The following is a 22,654-nucleotide window of genomic DNA, read 5'->3' as shown; positions in this document are numbered from 1 at the left end:
GACTTCTAGCGACTAGCGCGCCACCGTTCTCAAAAAGCGCTATTACTCATCTACACATTGGATGCTGTACCGTGGCTGCAGGCAGCTCACGTATTTGCCGTTTCCATTTTTTGCGGCAGCTCTCGAGTCACGTCGGCGAGCGTTGCTGTGCGTATACGTTTTCGAAACGTCCAAAGACACAACTTATGTATACGTATATGTCTATATCGTTTCGGATGAAGCTTTTGGAAAGGCACGCGACATTGAGTCCGCTTTCACTGGGAATGAACTATTTCCTTTCGGATTCGAACACTATAGCTTACTTCTCATACGGTGTGAAGGATCGGGTGCCTGATCTGCGTATATAGTGATTGCTGAAAGTATAAGGATATCGCGGCGCACTTAAGGACAAGTCTGCTATATAGGCAAAAAAAAAAAAGTTATCCCCATCTGCACGCGTGCTGCGTGGTTTCGTTAATTATTTGTGAACCTTTCGCTGCTTTTGTGTCGCTTTCTACTTTTTGGGTGTGAACGCGAAACACTTCTAGTATCATACCTTTACTGTTCGTATCTTTTGCACCTGTTGCGTGCTTGCATTGCAAATGTCCACGCATATATTAGTCTTGCAGACATCACCTTATATCCTGGAGCGGTATTCTTGGTCTTTCTGGAACTGCTTTCTTCACTGCCTGAAGGCAACAGGCTTGAGTGCCCGACTATAGACATCCTACACCTAAGTTTTCTCTCTCTCTCTCTTTCGCTTTCCATTCCTCTCCCCACGTGTAGGGTAGCAAACTGGACTCAGTCTGGTTAACCTCCCTGCCTTTCCTTCTTCCCTCATCTCTCTCTCTCTCTCTCTCTCTCTCTCTTGGTCTTTCCGGAGCACCAATTTCAACGGACCACGATGTGATAAGCCAGTGGGCACCACTCCCGTCTCTCTTATGGTGAGGCGCCGCCGCGTGACACAGACGTGAAAGCATATCCTCGAATGTGAACGACCGGGCTGAATAAACACCGTTCATGACGCACCGTGATGACGGAACGTATAGGGAAAGAAAGTGGCATTCGTAATCTTCGCTGAATCTATTCTCCATTCAGCTTAGCTTGATTACCTCTGGTATAATTACAACCGCAGTATCGCATATCCCCCCACCTCTCAGCTATGTTTTGTCCAACAAGACCTATCTATACCCGTCGCAGTCCGCATAGCGGCCGCTTGTGTGCGTGTTTGCGACTCTGTTTACGGACTCAGTGCGATGCGACTTGCCTGTTTTGCCTTTTATGCCTACGTGTTCGTGCGTGTATAGATCTGTGTGTTGTGGATTTGTGGCCCTATGACGTTGCTTCTTTTGCTCTTCTTACTATACAAATATATCTTTTTTTATAATGTTGTTTCTGCTATGGCAAACATAGTAGCCGTCAGCATTATAGGGTGACTACATCTCTTTCTTTTATTTTCATTTCAATAAAAAAGAAAGGCTACAATGTCTGATATTTCCTTCGTGTACTGCGCGTTATAAATTCTAATCACGTCGTGCGGTCGGTGCCGCATAAGTGAGAAGTGCAAGAACACTTTCAGCGAAACCAGATTGCGAAACATAAAAACGGTTCTTTTTTTTCTATTTTGTTAGCGGCTGCAGCACGAATGTTTTCTATGCGATGCACGTCTCATTAAGTAAACATGAAATGCACTTGAAGCCATTAATTAAAGGAAGCAGTGACAGCGTTAGCCTTTCACTGAGAGCTCAAATACACTTCTCATCTCAGTTTCTTTCGTTCTTTCTGAATAACACACAAAAGCTTCAGTTACATCACACCCATAGTCTATTCAAAGGTTTAAATATAGAATGAAGTTGGGGCGGTCGTTATGCAATACAACGGTGCAGAAGACGGCACACAAAAGCGGCGTGCCAATTGTAAGCATTCGCGAACTCTCGGAAGGCTCGCAGCATAACGTTACTTGGAGCCGCAGTGAAAATGGCACACAAGAGGCAGCAAGACATGGCATTCAAGGAACTCAACATATGTTATAGCCATACATGGCTATGACGTATTTTTTTAGAGGGAGCCAGATATGGCATTTAAGGAACTCAAATACGTCATAGCATGGCTATGGCGTATTTTGAGTTCCTTAAATGCGATGACTTGCTGCCTCTTGTGGGCCACTTTCATTGCGGCTACAAGTAACGTTGTTGCCGTAATATGGTTAGCATTGAAGGTCTGTCTGATTATCATTTATAGCAGAAGCCCACGAACAGAACGGCAGCCCGAGACCATTGTCGCTAACTTCAGCGAGAAAGTCGCTAAATTTAGCAAGTCACTTTAGCAAACTTTTGTGTGTATATATATATATATATATACATATATGTATATATATGTGTGTGTGTGTGTGTGTGTGTGATTTCTTCTTGCCCAATCAGTGTTGTGGACAGCAACATCACATTACTGCTTCTACGATCATCGAGAAGTCAACTGTACAGGCCACTGTGATACAGGCGCAGATAAATCGAGACATTCTCCACGAGCGCACGCTGTAAGAGTTGCAGGACGATCCCACCGCTGGCGACCAGTTGTACGGTGTAGACGTAGTTGAAGGGAGTAACTACCCATCGCTGGCATTCAGTTGCACGGGTTGTGGTCGGGCGTGAAACATGCGGTAGCTGGCCCATGCCGTCGTCCAACTCAACCACTCCTGGGACGTGACTGTAGGGAGGAAATTGCTCTCATCGAGAACTAGGTGTACAGGATTTAATTGCAACGTTTACATTAAAACAGGAGATGCATTTCAACAGCTTAGCATGACTGCAAAAAGGAGCACGAAGCTCCCGCCACGAAGCACACAGCACACGAGCACGAAGCTCCAAGCACACCGCTTGCCTTCGTGACTGTTTCTTCAACAACCTTTCAATGTCTCATAACTTGCGTGTGCTACCACTTGCGATTGCGGGGGCTGCCATGTAGCTTTCTCTTTTTTTCCTCGTTCCAGTCCTGACATCGTGAGTGCGCCGTATACCACGCCGGCGCGTCGTAATGGAGCTCTGGGATCGCGAAGCGAGGAAGGACCGGCCATGACCCGAGGAGTAGCAGAGGCGCGCAGCATTTCCTCACCTCGCTTTTTCTTATATTTCGCCAGATGCCGTTTGGATGCTTGGTATGCTTTGCTTCCACTTCGGTAGGTGACATAGTCGCACATATGATCTACAGGATGGTGTTATTATTACGCGAATACATGTTGTTGCCGAAGCTTTCACTGTTACTGCTGAAATTATAGACTTCAAATATCACTTGATGATGCATTCAGTATAGACCTCTTGCTGTACGATCTAAACAGCTGTGCCTTCTTGATTTCTTTGTACCAACAAGGGCAAGTGACGGTTGTGAATTTATATCAGGCTTTGCCTCTCATTTTGTTCCGTATTGAACGCTAGCTAACTTGTTTTGTGTGCGTGATTTCTTCTTGCCGAATCAGTGTTGTAGACAGAAACATCACATTGCTGCTTCTACGATCATCGAGAAGTAAACTGTACAGGCCACTATACATCTTCATCTGTACATGTTTCATCTTTTGAAGATGAAAGGCAAGACCTCTGCACAGCTCTCAATCAGCTAGATGGAAAGCCGTTCACCTTGAACAAGATCTTGGGACCATGGCCTCGCATATCGCAGCTACAAAAGGCCACAAAAGCGCCGCTGCGATATTTGAAAGATACCGGATTGAGTCAGCGTCTGTGATCCGGACTGAGTGACCGACTGATATCCCCAGCGGACTTTCTCTTCTTTTAATCTTTCCGTCCCCCTTTCCCTTTCCCCAGTGCAGGGTAGCCAACCGGGCTCAGTCCTGGTTAACCTCTCTACCTTTCATTTATCATTTTCTCTGGTGTGGTGCGCCTTATCTAAACGATGAGGATGACTTGGTCCGACATTCCGCGACTAATCGGTGTGTCAGAGTGGATAACCCGCAGATTCCATATCACATGCTGCCTTGATGGCAGGCGGCACTGATCTAGTACTTGTCGGTGTGAATCACAACTGTGACTGCTGCAGCCAAGAATCACTAGTATCGCAAATGTTTTTATTGTATCTTGTATGATGTTGGGCGATTAGCATCAAATGACACATCCATGTGCCACATTTCTTTTTTTTCTTTAAAACTAAATAGAGAGAGAAGCACAGATGCGTAGCACAGTCAGCGCCGATCGGGGGAATCCCCACTTGTCGAAGCATGTTCCAATACTGTGCATTGTTCGCAGCGTTTTGACTCATCCTTTCTTTCTTCATGCAGTGCAATATGTGTGCCTTCTTGTTCTAGCGGTTTCCCATCATGCGCAGCCTTCTCTCATTCATCCTTTCTTGCTGTCTCTCAAAGGTGACCGACAGTGACAGCTTTTCCATCGCACGCGTCTCGCACCGTACAGAACGATGAGGTCATCGCCGCCATACCGCGCGGCGAGAATACGGAGAACACTGCTTGCAGATCGCGACCGTTGCGCTTCTAGAGGCCGTCGGCAGCGCTGCACGCAACTAGTCACGTCGCGCGCGGTTGTGCTTGGTTAGAACAATCCCGACGACGACAGCGCCTAATGACCTGCTAGCATATGTACATATGCGCTGTCACGAGGTGTGCGTCAGAATCATTACGCTCCTTGGATGCGCTATTATCTGCTTACCGGGCTTTCCCGAGCGTTCGCACGGACGGACGCTTATATTTGCGTCACATTCGCTGTATTTCAGACAGGAGCGTCCTAGCGTGCCGCTGAATTACGTGCTGTCGCATACATGTACCTCTCCTCGCGTGCACTTGCGTGCCAGCTTTTCGAAGGCTCAAATAACTTGTGAAAGCCAGAAACATCTCAGAGAGATCGCAGCTCTTTAATTAATTAATTTATTTATTTTGGTCCACAACGTTGCAGCATGCAACCTCGATGACATCGTAGTTGCGAAATAGCGACAGGAAGAGAGAAAGATTATACAAGATGAAAGGCACGGAGTTTAAACAGACTAACCATGTTAACCGGGGAGGTTATGTTAACCGGGGAGGTACAGGGTTGGCTACTCTGAACTGGCGGCATAGAAAAAGGAAGGGAAAAAAAAGAAGACCGTTAGAGCGATAGTTGTGTAGGAGAAAGAGTACGACACGGTAACGGGAAAGAAGGAGAAAGGCCCTTTCAAAGCGTTCCGCGCTTGAGCAAGCAGTGGAACAAGCACTGGACCGTATGAATGCGTTTATAAGGTTAAAACCACGTGTGGTATAGAGAGGCTCCTGTATATTTGTCAACGTCCTAACCCATGGCTATGGATCAACACTGTAGTGCAACAGAAAGCTTTAGCCGAGGCCCGACTACGCGGTTTCTCAATATAATTGCATGGGAAATGGTCAGATGTTCACTTTAAGCTACATGCTGTGTACTGATTTCAGCGAAATTTGCTGCGAATAGGAAAGATCAGCTTTTAGGCTTATTATTTCTGGGGAAAAATGACGGTGAGTCAGCATATATTTATAATTCACAGACCAAATGTTTCGAAACTAACCTAACCTAACTAACTCACCTAACCTAACCTGACCTACCCTAATCTACCTATGGGTAACAAAAGTTACCCCAGCTGTCTTGGCATTTTTTGCAAAGCATGGATCCCATTCAGAAAATGCCTGTGTAAATTATTTATGGGCGAAAATTCTGAGAATTGCAATAACTGTTATATTTGTGGAGTAACGGAGTCGCGATTTTGACAACTCAGTTTTCTCTTCACTTTATTCAGTATTTGCAACGCGGCCCGTGATACGAATGAACATAGGCTAGATATAGCGTTCTTCCGATTGCTCTGCTTCAATTGTAGGTTAAATTATTGTGTCTTAAAGCAAGCCTGATAATGTAAACGAACTAGGCCTATAGAAAAGAAGCTCTCACCACTACTGTATTCAAACAGCATTCGTCATACCGGACATTACACAAATATCAACATGAAAGTTTAATAATTGTACTGTTTTACTACGACACCAGTCAAGAGCTCGAAAGGTGGCTTGACGTGTTCGTCCGTCCTACTCATCACGCCAACGGCCATGACGCTGTCGCCTATAAAGCTCCTCTTTCGCCGCTACCGCCACTGGAATTCGAACTCAGCCCCTCAGCGGCAATTTGTAGCCAGGAAACTTCAACGAACTCTTCGGGACATCGCGCCTGCTCTTTGTAAGACACCGGGGCATCGCAGCCGTTGTTTGTGCCTGCTTGATCCATCCCTGCAACTGCGATTGCTATCACACCTCTCCCGGTGTGGCACTACGCTACTGTGCCGGCCACGCTCGTGTGTAGCTTTCAGAAACTCGTACTTCTTCCTCATCGGAATGAGTTCAACGTCGGAGGGCTAACTGCATAGCATTGCATTGATCGAAGCATCGACTTACAGCTTGTCGCACGTTCGAGTGGGCGTATTAGAGTTCTGCGGTAGCACCGCAAAGGTCACGCAAGGCTGCAATCAACATTTATTTCCTGACGGTGCAGGCTTCGCCGGGTGCTGTGAAACCTTGCAACCTCTTTTAAGCTCGCGTGTCCTCGAAGTGCTGCTTGAATGCTCGCACAAGTTTGCATCGCCGTCGCCAAAAAAGTCGCGGGAGAGCCAGATGTCTCCTATTTCCTAGTTATTGTTCTTCCTCCCCTTCGTCCGCCGTTCTTCCTCCCCTTCGTCCGCCGTTCCCTATGGCGAAGGTAGCGCACCAGATTTTTTTTTCTTTTGTTCTCTTTTGTTGTGGATGACTTACATGTCCTCATGTCTACATGTCTACATGTCCTATTGCTTGGCGCTCTTTGGCCATGAGTGGCCCTTGCGCCATAAAACCCCACATATCATCATCATCATCATGTCCTCCTCCTTCCTTTCGTTTCTTTCTCACTTTATTGAACTGCACGTTGCATTGTCGCTCTGAACTTGACACTCAGAGTATAACGTCGACATGTGGAGTGTTCGCGAAGTGTTTACCTAAACTCTGTCGGTTCGCGCTGCCGTTGATCCCGCGTACGTCGCCGCGTCTGTTTGCGCCTCGCACGTTGCACAGAGCGCGGTGCGAGACCTCGCTGCCCTGGGGGGCGCAACGGCGCGGTGGGTGACGCGTCGCGATCAACGGCTGGCTGCTGCTGCTGCCCGACGACGCGGCGGCTACGTGACAGCGCACACAGCAAGTGGCAGCTGGATGGGCGCCCCGGGAGAGTCACCGGCAGCCGCGAACAATGGCCCCTCTCTGGGTGCGCAGTTGCCGTCGGGTTTCCGGTCCTCGGAATAGGGCTCTGCGTGCCTTGCGTGAGCATCGTAACACGTGGATCGGTTGGGGTTGAGCCCTTGGTGCTTTCTTTGCTTTTTTTTTTCTTTCTTTTTTTTGCGACTTAGAGTTCCATTCACTGTTTTCTTTTTTTTTTTCTGAGACAGTGCTAGTTGTATTACGGAAAGGGGTCTCAACATTGTGGAGAAGCCGGAGGCTGTGTTCGCACCTACATTTTCCACAGGCACATTACACCAGGATTCTTTTTCGGGGTGAGGAGGGGGGGGGGGGGGCAAGCTAAGGTAACATTTCTGTTTCTGTGCAAATAAAGAGGGCGGGGGCTACCTTTACTAGTGTAAATGTGAATAATGCCCACCGTTCGCCATAAAGACGCGTAATCCCGCAAAAGAGAAATAAAATAAGGTGTATCTTACAAGTATACGCCCGTGAGATAGACCTCTCATTTGCTTGACAAACAAGGAACCGCGTCAAATGGGCTCGCGCAGGAAAGAAGCGCGGGAAGAACACTGACAGGAACAAGTAAACAAGCGAAAGTGTAAAATAACGATTTCTAGTAGCCTTTCTTTTTTATTTAGCTCTGGAAGAAATACAGAGAAATATATATACTTGCGGAGCTATCACGGTTCTTTTAGATCCCTTCTTTACTGCTCTACCAAGTTAAGTGCCAAAACCGACTCGTATTGTTATTTGGGAAGTTGCGCACCGATGCGTGGCCGCCAGTCGTGTACAGCCGCGCAGAGCGCAGGACGCTGCGGTTCTAGACGTACGCCGCCCACCACGGAATGTTAGAAAAACGCCCACATAAGCACAGCAGAGACGTGTCTACGTCAGGCGGTTAGACTGATAACGGTAGACGCACCATTCAAAACACACGGAATCCGCCTCCATTTGCGGCGGCGTTTTCGCTACTTCCGTTTTAAATAAAAGCTTGTTGATCCTTAAATAATTTCACAAGCAACGGTTAAACTTGGTAATTTTCGTTTTTCCTTCCTGTTTCGGTGTTGCCTCGGCTCTCTCCTTTAGTAGATCGCTTAATTTCTTAACTCCTTGCGACTCCCTTTTCCAGTTGACAATTTTGCGTGGAAAGTGCTCTACAACTAAGAAAAAACCAGACGAGGTGACGGGTCACGTTGATATTGCTTATGGGTTTAACGGTTATTGCAGGGTTTGATCATGGAAGCTGTTTCGCATGATTTTATTTTCCATCTTATCTAACCTATATCACGGATATTTGGTTCCGAGAATATGCCAGCGTCGCGGCGAGCCGTCACTCGAGGAAATATTGAAGCAAAAGAAAAAGTTAAACGCAACTGGCATTAGACAGTTTTAGAATAGCGTTTGTCGCCTTACGTACGTTAAACGTAATCACCTTTTCGGGAGGTTGCTGTGCGTGCCCTTTCAAGACTTTTAGTTTACCGTACGGGAACGCAAACGTAAGGAAGACGTTATAAAGCAGGGCGCAGTCTGGTGCCTCGTGCGAAACGTATCCAAGCCAAGACAATCCATTACCAATCATCCTGTTGCTGCTATGCCAACGCGTCTCTTTGTGCACGGGCGCCGAAATCGCTGAACGATCTCAGAAATTGGAAGCACTATATGCGCTCATAACTAAAGTTTCAAGTGAGTTTAGAGAAAGCGATAGCTCATTACAATAGTTAATGGCGATCAACGCGAGTCAGAGCGCAGCCACCAGGAGAATTCACGCTGAAGCCGGAGCCATGAGTGCCGCGATGTTCGACAACGCCATTTCTTAGCGTCCGTAAACATTACGAACGGTAAACTCGCCAAATAACGTACGTTATCATAGCGCACGTAAACTGCAGAAACACAACAACGTTCAGAACATGCGCAGTGATGACAACGATATTTCTTTGCGTACGTAATGCGTTTACGTTTGCTTGCAAACGCCAAACTAAAGCTATCTGTCTCCGGCCGCAACTCGTTCCACGAGCATACGGACCAGCTGACTACGAACTGAATCCCTTTCGTGGTCACTGGACCAGTCTAAACAAAGAAAGTTGAAGTAAAGAAGCAACAGCGATGCGCGTGACTGTTGCAATAGATGGTAACAACTGAACGCATCTCGAGTTAATCGTGAGGGCACCGAATCGATGAGAATACTGGCCTTCACACCCCAGGAGGTACACCGCCATCCAAAAGGAGTGAAAAAGGCAGCCAAATGTTGACCGCCGAATAGCTGTCAAGTCTCAAAAATGATTTGGCGGCGCTTCAGGAATGTGTGCGAGGAGTGGTGGCTCGGGCACCCCGGCCCACCCCCTGTGTACGTGCCTGATTTCCCAGTTGCATCCAAAATATAAAATACAAAAATGTTTGCGCTCTATTCGCGGATCTCCCGTGATGACGACGACGGTGATGACGCACAGTCTTCCGTGGCGCCAGGTATAGCTACAGAGCGACACAACAATGCGTTAAAAAAATTAACAATGCTTCGATGAACATGGAAAACTATTTCCTTGAGCAATGATAAATTCAGACAACTACTGAACTTACAGTCTTCATCATAACAAATATATTCATCTGTACATATGTCATGTCATATAATACGTGTCACATACGGGTCATGACTTTCTTTTTCTTGTTATTGTTGTTTCGATTTTGTTTGCTTTATGTGCTCGCGCTATGTACGTTACTTTGCGCGAGTGTTACATCGCTTTTTATGTTACCGTGAATTGTACTTTTCATTCCTTTCCCGATAACTCTTTGTATTGATTTAGCGTTTTTATTTTTTAACACTGTTTTGGAAACATGTGATCATTACAAACATTTTTAGCTCTCACATTTTTTAGCGCTCATATATCTGTTTTCTCTTGTCATTTGTTCAATGACGCCTCCCTTACTCAATGCTCCCCTTGGGGCCTGTAAGGTACTTTGAAATAAATAAATAAATAAATAAATAAATAAATAAATAAATAAATAAATAAATAAATAAATAAATAAATGCAACGTGGCTGTAAGCGGGGCTACAATTCGTTTTCTGTGTAGATACCTAAAAATTCAAGTTGACCTAAATATATGGAGGTGCGCGCACGTTGGCATCATGTAGTATTGCTGGCTAACTAATGAGGAGCCACAATATGACGAAGTGCTTCTTCACCAAAATCTTAATCGAGAAGGGACATTCATTAAACGTCGCAGCGTTTTCATGTAATCCCATATACCGTAGACAGTGTTGTACGCACGACGACGAGGAAGTCCGCTGAAATCCCCGCAACTTTGTTTGCAGGATAAACTTAATTCAATTCGCTCAATTGTTCTGTTCTCGTAGTTTATAGACGGCGCTATAGTGTCGTGGTCGAGTGGTTGCGCATTTTGTTTTCTCGACGGCAGCGCTCAATTGAAGCAATTTCTGGCCTAGACTGCGAAGCTAACATAACTTGAAAGACGACCATAACGATGAAATTTTGTGTCGCGGTGATTTATTGGAGGAATCTACGTGAATATCTAGAACATTTCTCTTTAGCATGTCACCGTTTTACTACTCCAGGGAAAACTTTTTCCTTTAAAGCCCTTCCGAAACCTTGGATTAAACTTGAGCCTTCCGATGGCCCTTTCTCTTGGTGCTACCGAACTGGGTTTAAACACAGGAATGTTCGTTTGTAATGCTCCTCAATTTTTCTTTCATGTGTGTGGAAGACAGGATTTGCAGGCTAAAGCTTTTCTTTCTATTTAGTATTCTCGTATTTCTCTACTGTAATATTTAGCCATTATTCAAATCATACAGGTTTTATTTTCGTGATATTTAGTTACTAATTTCGTATCTCTTTATTTTCCTCGAAATTTAACTTTCTTGAACCTTTGTAGCGTCCGGTTCGTTGACGATTCCCCAGAGTGGGACGCGCAGTTTTGCTAAAGAAAAACCAAGAAACCAACCTGTGCCACGAGTGGCATGTCCCTTGCGAAGAGTCACGAGCCATGAGTGTAATCTTTTCTCCTAAACCATCCATCTTCCTACAGATGATCACACTTTTTGCTACGTCCGGTGAATCCACTAATATGCGAAGCTTAAATGCTAAGCTTTCCTGATTAAATTATTTTGTTGTTGTTGTTGTTGTAGTTGTTGTTGTTGTTGTTGTTGTTGTTATTGTTGTTGTTGTTCTTGTTGTTGCATTTCAAAAGTACTGTGAACGTTGTTTTTGTGTTTTGTATAACATAGCGATCAAATAGCTGCTTTGCGACCTGTTCCATCAGCAGTGCGTATGCTTGCATTCTTTTGCGTGACACGTGAAGTATATATTTGTAAGGCCCCTTTTACTGCCCTTACGCGCAATATTTGCGAAAGTTAACTTCCACACAGCCTCTCACATTATGTTACTTTATTTTGCAATCACCCGTTTCTTTTGCTTTAGGCGGTCGTAGCTTATAGTTATATGGCGTGGGTCGACTCTGTGAAGTGTCGCAGCTGCGAGAGAAGTTAATGTATATGCTTACAGCATTGAATACCGACAAAAAAGAAATGTACTCACAATGTTCGCGCTTCTTGAACACGCACACAGTGACAACGTATCACACTGATTTCACTGGTTAACTCTTGCAGATGTAAAGAAGAACCTTGCTGACCGGTTCCGGACAACCAATGGGCACCATGATAACCAAATCAGTCACTAGTAGGCTGCCGAGCATGCAACAACTGGTGGTGACTAACCTGTTTTATCACCATCAGATGACAACGCCAGGTGAGAACATCAGGTGACAACATCAGGTTATATAATTCATGTTGATTCACACGTGGATTGCATTAGAAAGAAAAAGACGGCGCAGACGTGACTCACAGCAAAGGAATGCCTACAAACACCGAGCATTCTGCGTCCGGCCATCGCGCTGCCTATTTCTTTTTTTTTTTTCTTTCGTGCGCATGTACCGACCAGCCACCATGAACATAATCTTCTATCATACAACGTGAATTCTTTCGACACATGAATTTGTATATACTTTTATACTTTGCGTTGTAGTGGGCATGCGACGTAGCCGCTCGTTATTATAGTAGCCTTGTAATCACGACTGCGCTTCGGTCAATTAAGAGCTTGACATCATTTGGATGTAATGATCCCCGCATACGTGTTCTTCTTTGCAACCTGCAGCAATAATAAAAAAAAATACATGCGCCATTGAACGACACGTGGGTATGTTGGTTTCTTCCTTATAAAAAAACGAGGGAGGGGGGGTTGGTATTGACGCGTGAAGTGATTTGAAATCTTGAAGTGCCTTAGCGCAGAAACGGATGAAAAGCGTCAGGGCTGGCGTGCAGGATTGCGTGGCACACAGTCGTCTTTAAATGATTAGGGTAAGTGGTTAGGTTAATAGCTGACCACACTCGACGGTACCCTATATAATTACAGGACGGACTATGTACCACCGGGCCGTCCGTTCCAGCAACGCGTATGCGTCGCGTTGACGACCTTCGCGTGCCGTGCATTTATCTATTCCATTCATGCAATCTTCTTCTTGCGACATCGCCCCGGCCACTTTAGTCTTTTAAGCTTGTTTCCCGCCACAAGACGGCTGCGCTTCAAGCGCGCGTTGCACGCGCTCGATGTAACTTCAGCTTGTAATACCTTTATAGTGCGCGCTGATAAAACCTGCACGGCCGATCAAGTAGGTATGCGTTACCCACCATGAAGCACTCGCATGTTTATCGGCCATCGAAACTAGACCTCGCCAGGCAAAGAAGAGCAACGCTCTGCAAAATAATTTTCGCGTTTGGCGTATAGCGTCTGGCGTGGAATGTGGTAAGCGTTGTGTGAAAATGCGGAAGGTTTCATGCGATTGTGTTAACCGGCGAAAAACACGTCGCCATCACTGCACAATACAGGCACATAAAGATGACTATTTAGCACCGTTTAGCACTCGTTCAACACCGATAAAGGCGCTTGAATTTGGGCCACCGTTGTTCTAACCTTCCATTTAATTTAACTGAGTTAAAGGGGGGTGCGCGTCCCAGCTTATGAAGAGAGAGAGAGATTATCTCCGGTTGACTACCCTGTACCGGGGCAGCGGCAAAGGGCTTATGAAGAGCATCAAATCTTACCAATAATTAGATTACCACAAGCTTTCGTGGATGTTTTTCATGCAAATCCACTCATCTACAGTTTTCTTCTACCTTTCTTACTCTTTCAGAGAAGCGATCATAAAGGATTAGGTAACTCGTTTCGAACCGAATCAGATGAAGTTGACATCAAGCAGAGAATTGTTTAAAAAAAACAGAATAACTGTCCTTTTTATGTTTTTGTCTACTGCTGATTTGCATTTTTATAAAGTTATTCTGTGCAGAACGTGGACCTTTGCACATTTTACCCGTGGATAGCGCTTAGTTTCCATTTCTGTATCTTTGTTTCGGTATCGTTTCGATTCAATCGTGGTTTTATTATATTTTTGTCACGGGAGCTTTCCTTTGTTACGGTACCTAGTCTGAGAAATCCTTTTATGTATAATTTCGCTTTCGGTATCGGATTTCTGAATGACTGCATGAATAAACTTTGTCTTGTCTTGTCCATTGGGTGGGTGAGGAAAGTTAATATGCTGCGGAGCGAGCCTTTTCTAAGCCACTAGAGAAATGAAGATCTTAAAACTAGCAGACAAATGAAACATGTCTTCTCGCCTATACCTAACTTATCCTAACCACTTTCTCCTATCTGACCCGAAGTATCTTTTCTAGCTCCGTGAACAAGCAAAGGTATATAGTTCGTACTAGAATAATTGTATTAGCCTCGACAAATTGCGTTAGCTCCCCCAGAACATAGAGAGTTGTCTTTACTCTGCTGCCACATCGCTAGAGTACTAAGAAAGAAAAAAGAAAGAGGAATCTAAACCAAAGTTTAAACCGTTGGAACGCCCTCCTGTGCCGGCCATTGTTCCACAAGAGAGGCAGCATTCTTGGATGATCTCTAACGGTGCAACGGAACAGTTCACAATAGATAACTGGTTAACCTTAACCAAGATGCACCTAGGTGAAACAAAGGAAGCAGAACCGGCTGACGTTAGAATGAATGCCTTTAACGACGCGCAGTGTGGCGGTTAACAAATATTTGAATACGAAGGCGGCAACGGAGAGTGTAGAGTCGAATTGCATCTAAGGTATTCTGTATTTATAAACAAATATTCTTATCTGCCTATCTAAGCTCGTCCTTCGCGTTACTAGCGACGCATTTGTCAAACGACGAAAAAAGCAGCCCCGTAATGCGCAGTGTTGGGCCAAATGAACTCGTGTGTATTTCTATTGCTTTTTAACGTTGTAATTGTGCTTGAAGTGCCATTTTTTCTAACTGAAAACAAACTGAAAGACATTTATCAACATTATAACGGTGGCGGCGGTTCTTTTTCCAAAGAATACAACCGTAAGATAATAAATGTTACAGGGTACGATCAAGTAGAACGTAACTAGCTAAATAGAGTAAATGAAGTCTGTGCATAGTACTAAACGCATTGAAACGTAACAGATACGCAACAAGACTGGTAAAAAAAGTATCACCACATGTTGCGTACAGTGACTCTGTTACGTATGCTGAATCCTATGCGTTCCGCGGCCCATCGGTACAACCTGTGCTTTCTGCCTTCGTCCAGCTGCCATCGCAGATCCACCGCGCCCCTTATGGAGTTGTCTCGGACTGCGCCCGTCAAGGCGCCACTACCTGTCAACAGTGGGGTTGCATCCAAGCCGCTCACCTGTCTACCATCTGTGGATCTATCGCCCGCACCGTAGTTCACTGTTGGACTTCACCGGGCAAAACCAACTATAAATGTACTACATACAACTTGCATGCATCAAACGGTTTATGCCGCAGGGAAAACTATGCTGAATCCCGGCATAGACGCTTATACTGAGTTTCAAACATGTGCACCGAGGCTATACGATGCGATTTGAGATGAGCGGGTGGGCGGACGAGGAACATACGCAGATGACAGAATACGCGACCAAATAATGTACAACTCGAACGTCCGCTGTTTGAACGGATCAAACACTTGTGATTGCGAGCATTGACGCCTACAGCGGCTGTTAACTGCTTTGTCCAACGGCCCACTGTTGCACAGTTGTGTGTGCCCCTGACTTTTCAGTTGTTTCCGGTTGTGTGTTATTTTTGAGCCGCATCAATGTACAATGGCGCATTGTTGAGCGTCGGTGTGGCTGTCTTTACCCAGCGGAGGCTTCCTGACAGCGCTTTGATGGCAGCTATGAAAACTACCGCCTGTTGAAGGCCTGAGAGCATTGTGTTTGAGCAATATTCTTGCCATTGTTGTTACTGTGTTGTAAAATCGAGTACCCGTCACCATAATAGGATATCAAAATCTGTCTTCAGTTCTGATTTCAATAAAAAAAAAGCAGTGTCTTTTCCTTGAGTAAATTTAGGAACTCTATTTCTAAGCAGACACTTCAGGCCCGTAAATAGTTTGGAGAAATGATCGCCCTTCAAGACAGCTTTTATTAAGCAGTAGTATATTAAGGATGCTGAAAGCGAATGTACAATACAGAATTGTTCAAAGTGAATGTACAATACAGGCATACCATACAATACACAGGTACACTGTATAAACGAGCTGTCACAAATTTAACGTTAACCTTTTTTTGTAATCACTTTCGATATATAAGCCATTCGAATCATTCCGAGAAGACGCTTCGTGAGTCACGAATACCACCTGAAAAAGGAAAATAGAAAAATAGCTCGCGATATTAACGCGATTCGATTATCTTCCGTGTGCAGAACGACGTGCCCGTATACAGCTCACAAAATGACGGCCTGCCGTCTTTTTGACGGCCGAATGCTTGGAAATAGAGCTGCCAAAATATTTCCCGTCATTCAAAGCAGCATTTCTCTTTTACAGTGTATGCGTGCATGCAGTCACTGGCGCAGGTCACGTGCGCAGAATATGTTAACGCGACAGCGTTGAGGAGCCTGCGTCGCAGGAAATTAGGCGTAGGCGTCGGACGTCGTTTCGGCAAGAGGATTTTCGAACTACGCACACCCAGGCCCTTCATGTGACGCAAGGAATTTACTGAACTATGAACTTGTCAAGCTAAAATACGTGGAAAAATCGTAAAGTACGACTTACACACAACCTACAGACATGATAGCTCTCGTATTGCATTTTGACTGTACGAGGAAAGATAATTATGTTATCCGAAATGTCAAAGAAACCCCTTTTCCAGCGTTTCTACGATTCACAGACCGGCCGCGGCGTCCGCAATTTGCGCGCGCCGGCGCGCGGGTGTCTCGGGGGCCACGGAGTGGCGCGCTTGGTTCCTTGCAGTACCTACAGCTGGCGCTCGCCTCCGCCGCGTTTCTACCACAAAGCCCGCCTCCGTGCATAGCGTTCGCGGCCAGCGTTTCCCGGCAAACACTACGGGTGCATGCGCTGCAGTTGCCGGGAAGCGTGAGAATCAGTCGGGGATCTTTGAATCCTATCACGTTCCACTCCTAAAGGCGAAGCTTAAGCGTCCTCCAATTTTTCCTTTCGAGTATTGAAATTGGCGATGCGCGCGTGGTTGCGTGCCTGGTGCAGCTTATACGTGAAAATATGCGGTGCCGGTATGGTTTGATTGTAGTAGTATAAAACACAACAATACGCTCAATTTATTCGACGTGGGTGTATACTGATGTCGCGACGGCGAGCTAGCTGGCGTTTGTTGAGACATCTACTGATCGATTAAATCGCCTCGCTCCTCTCTGGTCGCTTGACATGCTGGAAATTTCGTAATTTCGCGAAAGAGCGGCTACCTAAGGAACTATAGCGCGCAAGCTGTGTGCTTTTGAGCTTATAAGAAATAACGATGATACATATGCATGCAAATGAGAGCGCTGCGCCAAAAGCAAACAGCGAAGCGGTCTTCCCGTGATTGACGGTCGCGATGATACGAAGTTCTAAAGCCGTTGCGACGCCGCCCCTTCTGCCCTCTGTGCTTTATCTCGCCTGCAGAAACAGAAAAAAAAAGGAGAAGAAGAAAAAGAAAATCAGTTGTTGCATTATGCAGAACGTTTTTCTCTTTTTCATGCGATAATACCATGTTACCATCAGCTTCAGGCGTGGTTGCGCATGGTTACACACATCGTTGATCAGCCAGAGGACGACATTTAAATTTCGACACCCGCCGTTCCGTCCTCCATCCCCTTCATATTCCATTCCCCGTTCATATTTCTCGATCTCTTTATAAGGATTGATAATGCTGTTTACTCTTTTTTATCAATAAATGTACGACGCTCCCGCCGATACTCGCTTGCTTCTAGCGCCCCCTACTCATATCCCAGATTTATATCCCGATCCCGCAGCCGCCCAGCTCTCAACAACTACTCCAGTCGTGCACGTCCACAGACTGACGTTCACAGTGGGGACCTGGCGCAGTGCCAACGCCTTGGGCACAGGGGCGCGTCATTTTATCTACTAAAGCCAAACCTGTGAAACAAGTCCAAGTACAGCTTAAGACTAAATTCGTTTTGGGCATTCACCACAAATAACGCTGCCTTGTCTTCTGAAACTATCGAGCGTAGCACTTGCGATAGCTCCTACGTGTACAGGGTGTCCCACACAACTTGAACCAAACATTAAAAATATGCATATGCTACGTAGCTGGACAGAACCGAGGTAATGTTGTTTGCAGTCGCTTGTAGATACCCAGATTGATATATTTTCATTCCTCCTAATTATATAATTAGCATCAGTTAATTAATCAACTTCTCAAATATTATGTTTGCATGAAGGTTGTCAATGAGGAAATTGTAGAGCAACGCGAAAAACTCGCGTTGCTCGAAAGAAGCCCTCAAATGCACGCAATATTGCCGCCCGACTGGCCGCTCAGGCAATATGCGTGTATTCGCGGGCTTTTTTCACGCTCGGAAAAACACTTTTATGTAGCACGTATCGAGCAACAGAAAGCTATATCGGGAGTTTTTCGCGTTGCCCTATAATTTCCTCATTGACCCTCTTCATGCAATTATAATATTTGAGAAGTCGATTAATTAATAATGCTAATTATCTAATTGTGTGGAGTGGAAAAAAAAAACATTATCTGAGTATCTCCTAGCGACGGCAAACAACATGAACTTGGTTCTGTCCAGGTACGTTGCATTTGCATATATATATATTGCGCATACGCTTTCACTATCACATGACGGACTTGCATCTTAACGTGAAGATTTAGAAATAGCATTCCCACGCGTCATTTGGTATACTCAAGCCTTTTGTGTGTGTGTGTCCACGTGTGCATGTTTCTTTTTTTTCCCTTTTTTTGCGTTTTCCTCTCTGTCATCTTTTAACCCCTATCCCCCATCCCCAGTCTAGGGTAGCAAACCGGAGACTCATATCTGGTTAACCTCCCTGCCTTTCTTCTTCATTCTCGCTCTCTTTCTTGGTATACTCAAAAGCCAACACTTCTTTGTATATCTTTTGCGTTGTTTTCTACGCCTGGCGGATAGCGTCCCCTATATTTGCGTTCCGGAATTCTAGAACTCCCTAATATTTTATGAATATTCGCTGTCTTCTCTGCGACTTCGACCAGGGTCATTTCGAGCATTCACCGTGAACAACGTAAACGGGCAGGATACGTTGGAGATCACATGTAGTGTTAACCGTGTGATGCCCCGCATACCATATGTTCTGCGCGGTTTTAATACCTCAAGACTCTGCTTTAAGCATGGCAAACTTAACACATAGCCCATAGTACCATTTTTGATGCTCTGAAGAGAGTATTCAGTGGTGCATTGTTCAACAAGCCTATTACTAATTAAGTAGTGACCCTACTAAGATATCACTCAAATAATGCATCATTTTTTTTTTAGAAATGTACTTTCTCTGGCTAGAAATAAAGGTGGACGAACTGTTCTGATTTTCCTTGATGTCGAACCGTGTTTGGGAGCTATTCAGGGTTAATGAATAAAGTTAAGAATGTGACAGAACATCGTCTGGCGTGGGCCGCGAACATTCTCACGCTTAAAAACGTACACTCGCCTAAAACGAACGATGGTCATATTTATTTCTCGTTTCATCTTAAGTGACTGTGTGGCTTAATGCGTTGGAAACTGAAGTTGAAGCTTTTTACTGATCTTTATTTTAATCGTTCTACACCTCTGTCTCGTGAGGAATACCGGATCACGTTCGCGGACGGACTGCGCAAACACTACATAACGAAACACAGTTTTATTCTCTAGCGAAGCCTCGCCGCCTGCGGCCATCGATGGCTCAGTTTGGAGAGGACACTTGTGTGCTCTTGGCAAACAGCCGGGCTTATCGTGACAGTAGCAGCGTTCCGCGAGCGAAGCAGCAGTATAATGAAGGAAGAAAACCAAAGTACGTGCTTCTGCTAACATTATTTATTTATGTTGTCATTTTATTCTTCATAACTTCGTAATTTCTTTGTTTGACTCGTGACACTCCTTTTGAGTCTGTCTTCTTTCTATTTCACATCTTTGTTTTCTCTCTCTCCCTCTCTGTTCTTTCTAAGCATTCTTTCTTTTCTCTCTCCTCACTTCGGCCACGGGGCTTTCTCGAGTCCACCGCGAGGAGATGAAGGAAGTTGCAGCGCCCGCAGAATTTATATTTCTATTTATATTTCAGAATTTATATTTCCTAAATTCTCTTCTTACTTATGCAACGTACTGCTGACGCCCACCGGATCCTTGGTCTTCACTGGTAACTTCAACGTGCATCACCAGCTATGAACCACCAAGATTGACGGCAGCCTAACGTAGCGACGGAGCACTTGCTTTGACTTGACTGATTTCCAAGCACTTTGCTGCGTGCACAGACAGTGTTCCCTCTATCCTGCTTTCCTCTTTCTGTTCCCCTTTCCCTTCCCCCAGTGTAGGGTAGCAAACCGGACGCTCGTCTGGTTGACCTCCCTGCCTTTCCTCTCTTTGCTATCTCTCTCTCTATGCAACAGACAGTATACCGCCGCTAAAGAAGCTCGAAATTGAGCGTGTCGTCGTTGCAGCTGCTGCGCGCAACTTCGATTATGTATACGCACTTTCATGCGCGACATGCCGTCCACAAGGCTTTAGAAGAAATGAGATTTGCATGCAGTGCTTCCCTCTTCTTTCAGCCATCGACCTTTGAAATAAGCGCTTCGATGCGGCTCCCGTGTACATTGACTTCTCAAAACCGGTCCGCAAGCAGACGATGACACATGCGCGCAACAAGGAAGCCACTTTGTGTGCACAGCGGATCGGTTTCTCGTAGCAGCCGGCATGCGCGTCGGAGTCGTCGAGTGGGACTTGGCATGAAAGACTTCACTGTTGCACGGCGTCTATGAGTGGCGCATCCTGGTCAACACAAGACGTGGTTATAAACTAAAGAGAGAGAAAGAAAATATCTATGATCTGTGTTTGCTATAGAGCGCTCGTGCTTGCCCGCGAAGAAGGCGTGTCTGCCACTTAGATTCTCCGCATCGCGATCCTATACGGTATATGAGCGTCGTATATGTTTGCCGTTTTGTGTCACACACATTATGCGCTGTACCATCTTAGTCTTTAGAGGTCTTTTGCGAGTGAGTACTATGCAAATGGCGATCGTTTGACAGAGATATACATACGTAGCATTTGCTGTGGGACTCGTATTTTAATCGCTGTAGCCTTTCGTCGAGAGAGAGAGAGAGAGAGAGTGTGTTTTTATTGATAGGCAGACAGTTATTTTTTTTTTTTTTTTGCTGGCGTGCGTATGACCGCTGACATGCTACGCTGCATAGGGAGGTAGAAGGGGATAAAATTATTCCAGAGGAGCGCTGAAAAAAACTTAAGAAAGGAAGAGTAGTATAAAAAACGTATGTGAGCCCGCCTGATAATGATATTTACAGGTGAGAAACGTTATAATGATATTTGCACTGGAACTGTCGTTTCTCTCAATCACGCCGCGCAACCAATGATTTCTACCGTTCCTTCATGGCGGGAAGTCATTACGCAGACAGAAACTTCTTCTACGAAGGAAAAACAAAGAAAATAAGGAAGGCATGCAGTTGATGCGGTGCACTATAAAGGCGGTATAAGAGCACTGACATCTCAACGCGGGAATATCATGCCGGCTTTTCTTGGAGCGCTAAAGAGAATTAAAATCGTCGCTTAGTAAAGAAAAGCATCGTCACGAAATTTGTTCCAGTATTCAGCACGAAAGTATCACAAAACCAGTTGCATATTACGGCGACTCTGGGTCGAAGACGAGAGAGGGACTCTTGTAGCAGACGAAGAGGACACGAAAAGCTTAGTACAATATGTACATATAGCAACTAATAGTATACAAGTAGCGGCGCCGTAGAGTGCACCAGACCGATGGAGCAGCTAGTGGCGGCTCTTTCTCTGTCTAACAATGTGCCGGTCCTGCCAACACCTGGTCCTTTCTTAAATCCCTTTGGCAGGAAAGAGCCGAGGCGAGCGGTAACGTCAACCGCATCGCTTTGCTCTTTCGTCGTGGGAGAAGTTCAAGCTGCATACCACCGGTCTCCACGGCCAGGGGTCAGCAGTTCTGTGGAATTCTGAAGGCTGTCAGTGGATTCGTCGTGGTGCTCTGTGCCACCGGTCTCCTCTGTACGCCCTACGGAAAGAGCTCGACAGTTTCTTAGAACTTTGAAGGTCGTCAGTGGACGTTTGAAGCTCAGCACAAGTGCAACCACTTCAGAAGAACGAAGGGGGAGGGGGGAGCGCCCGTTGCCTCGATGACAGGCACGCAGTACAACAACGTGTGGAGATACGCGTTTCGTATTGTCCGAGGGCGCATAAAAAAGTTCAGTTTCGCAGGCTAGTGCACAGACCTTAATTATACGTAATAAATTAGATAAACTCATGACAAACTAACAAGAGTATACATCGTACATGTATGTTTCACCGGACGCTGAAATTTAATATATATCAAGGATACCGCTATTCTGCTAAGAAATCTTTCGAAGCCACTAGCGCTTTTCGCTGCTCTTCCTTCTCATCTTCCGACGCCCTTTCCCCCTGCATTGGAGCCCACCGGGCTTTTACCTGTCTGCCTTTCCATTATGATCTCTCTCTCTCTCTCTCTCTCGCCAGCGCGACGTTGATCCGCCAGTATACGGTTACAATTACAAGGACGCCGATCTTGCCGTGACGCAACACTGCGTTGCCCTTTGTGTACTGCGCACTGAACACGGCAACGTTAAAGGCTAAACCCCATGAGCGCGATTTTGTGCGCGGCAGCGACGAGCGACGGATCGGGCCGTTGCTTCGCTCGGTCTTGTAGCGCGATCGCTCGGTTCTGCAAATCTAGAATTCGTCGCTCGTCGCCCGGAAGTGCTATGAGCGACTAGCCAATAGTAAGCAGCCGGAACGGTAAGTACATTAGTGACGTACTACCTGTTTGCGCACTTGCGCGCTTCTCGGTATACAAACGGAACGAGCAAACTACCAAATTTTGATATCTAAACAAAATAAACCTATTGCAAGACCTTCAGAA

The 22,654-nt window shown here is 45.6% G+C and overlaps 1 long non-coding RNA gene across 3 annotated transcripts in view; it reads left to right on the top strand.

The window, feature by feature from the left end:
• The window catches only part of LOC139056117 (uncharacterized), a 46,870-nt gene that overhangs the window by 19,080 nt on the left and 5,136 nt on the right, over positions 1-22,654 (top strand). Inside the window, exons 2-4 of one of the 3 annotated variants that reach the window (XR_011512169.1) lie at positions 2,966-3,151; positions 11,805-11,943; positions 14,828-15,005. This is a non-coding gene — a long non-coding RNA (uncharacterized lncRNA). Of the gene's footprint in view, positions 1-2,965; positions 3,152-11,804; positions 11,944-14,827; positions 17,883-22,654 lie in introns of those variants that run through there. The other 2 variants (XR_011512170.1, XR_011512168.1) reach the window with 2 other exon arrangements.

This window comes from Dermacentor albipictus, chromosome 2 (genome assembly GCF_038994185.2).
Source record: "Dermacentor albipictus isolate Rhodes 1998 colony chromosome 2, USDA_Dalb.pri_finalv2, whole genome shotgun sequence".
NCBI classification, from domain to species: domain Eukaryota; kingdom Metazoa; phylum Arthropoda; class Arachnida; order Ixodida; family Ixodidae; genus Dermacentor; species Dermacentor albipictus.
The sequence above is the reverse complement of the archived record's forward strand: the minus strand, read 5'-3'. Positions and strand labels throughout refer to the sequence as shown.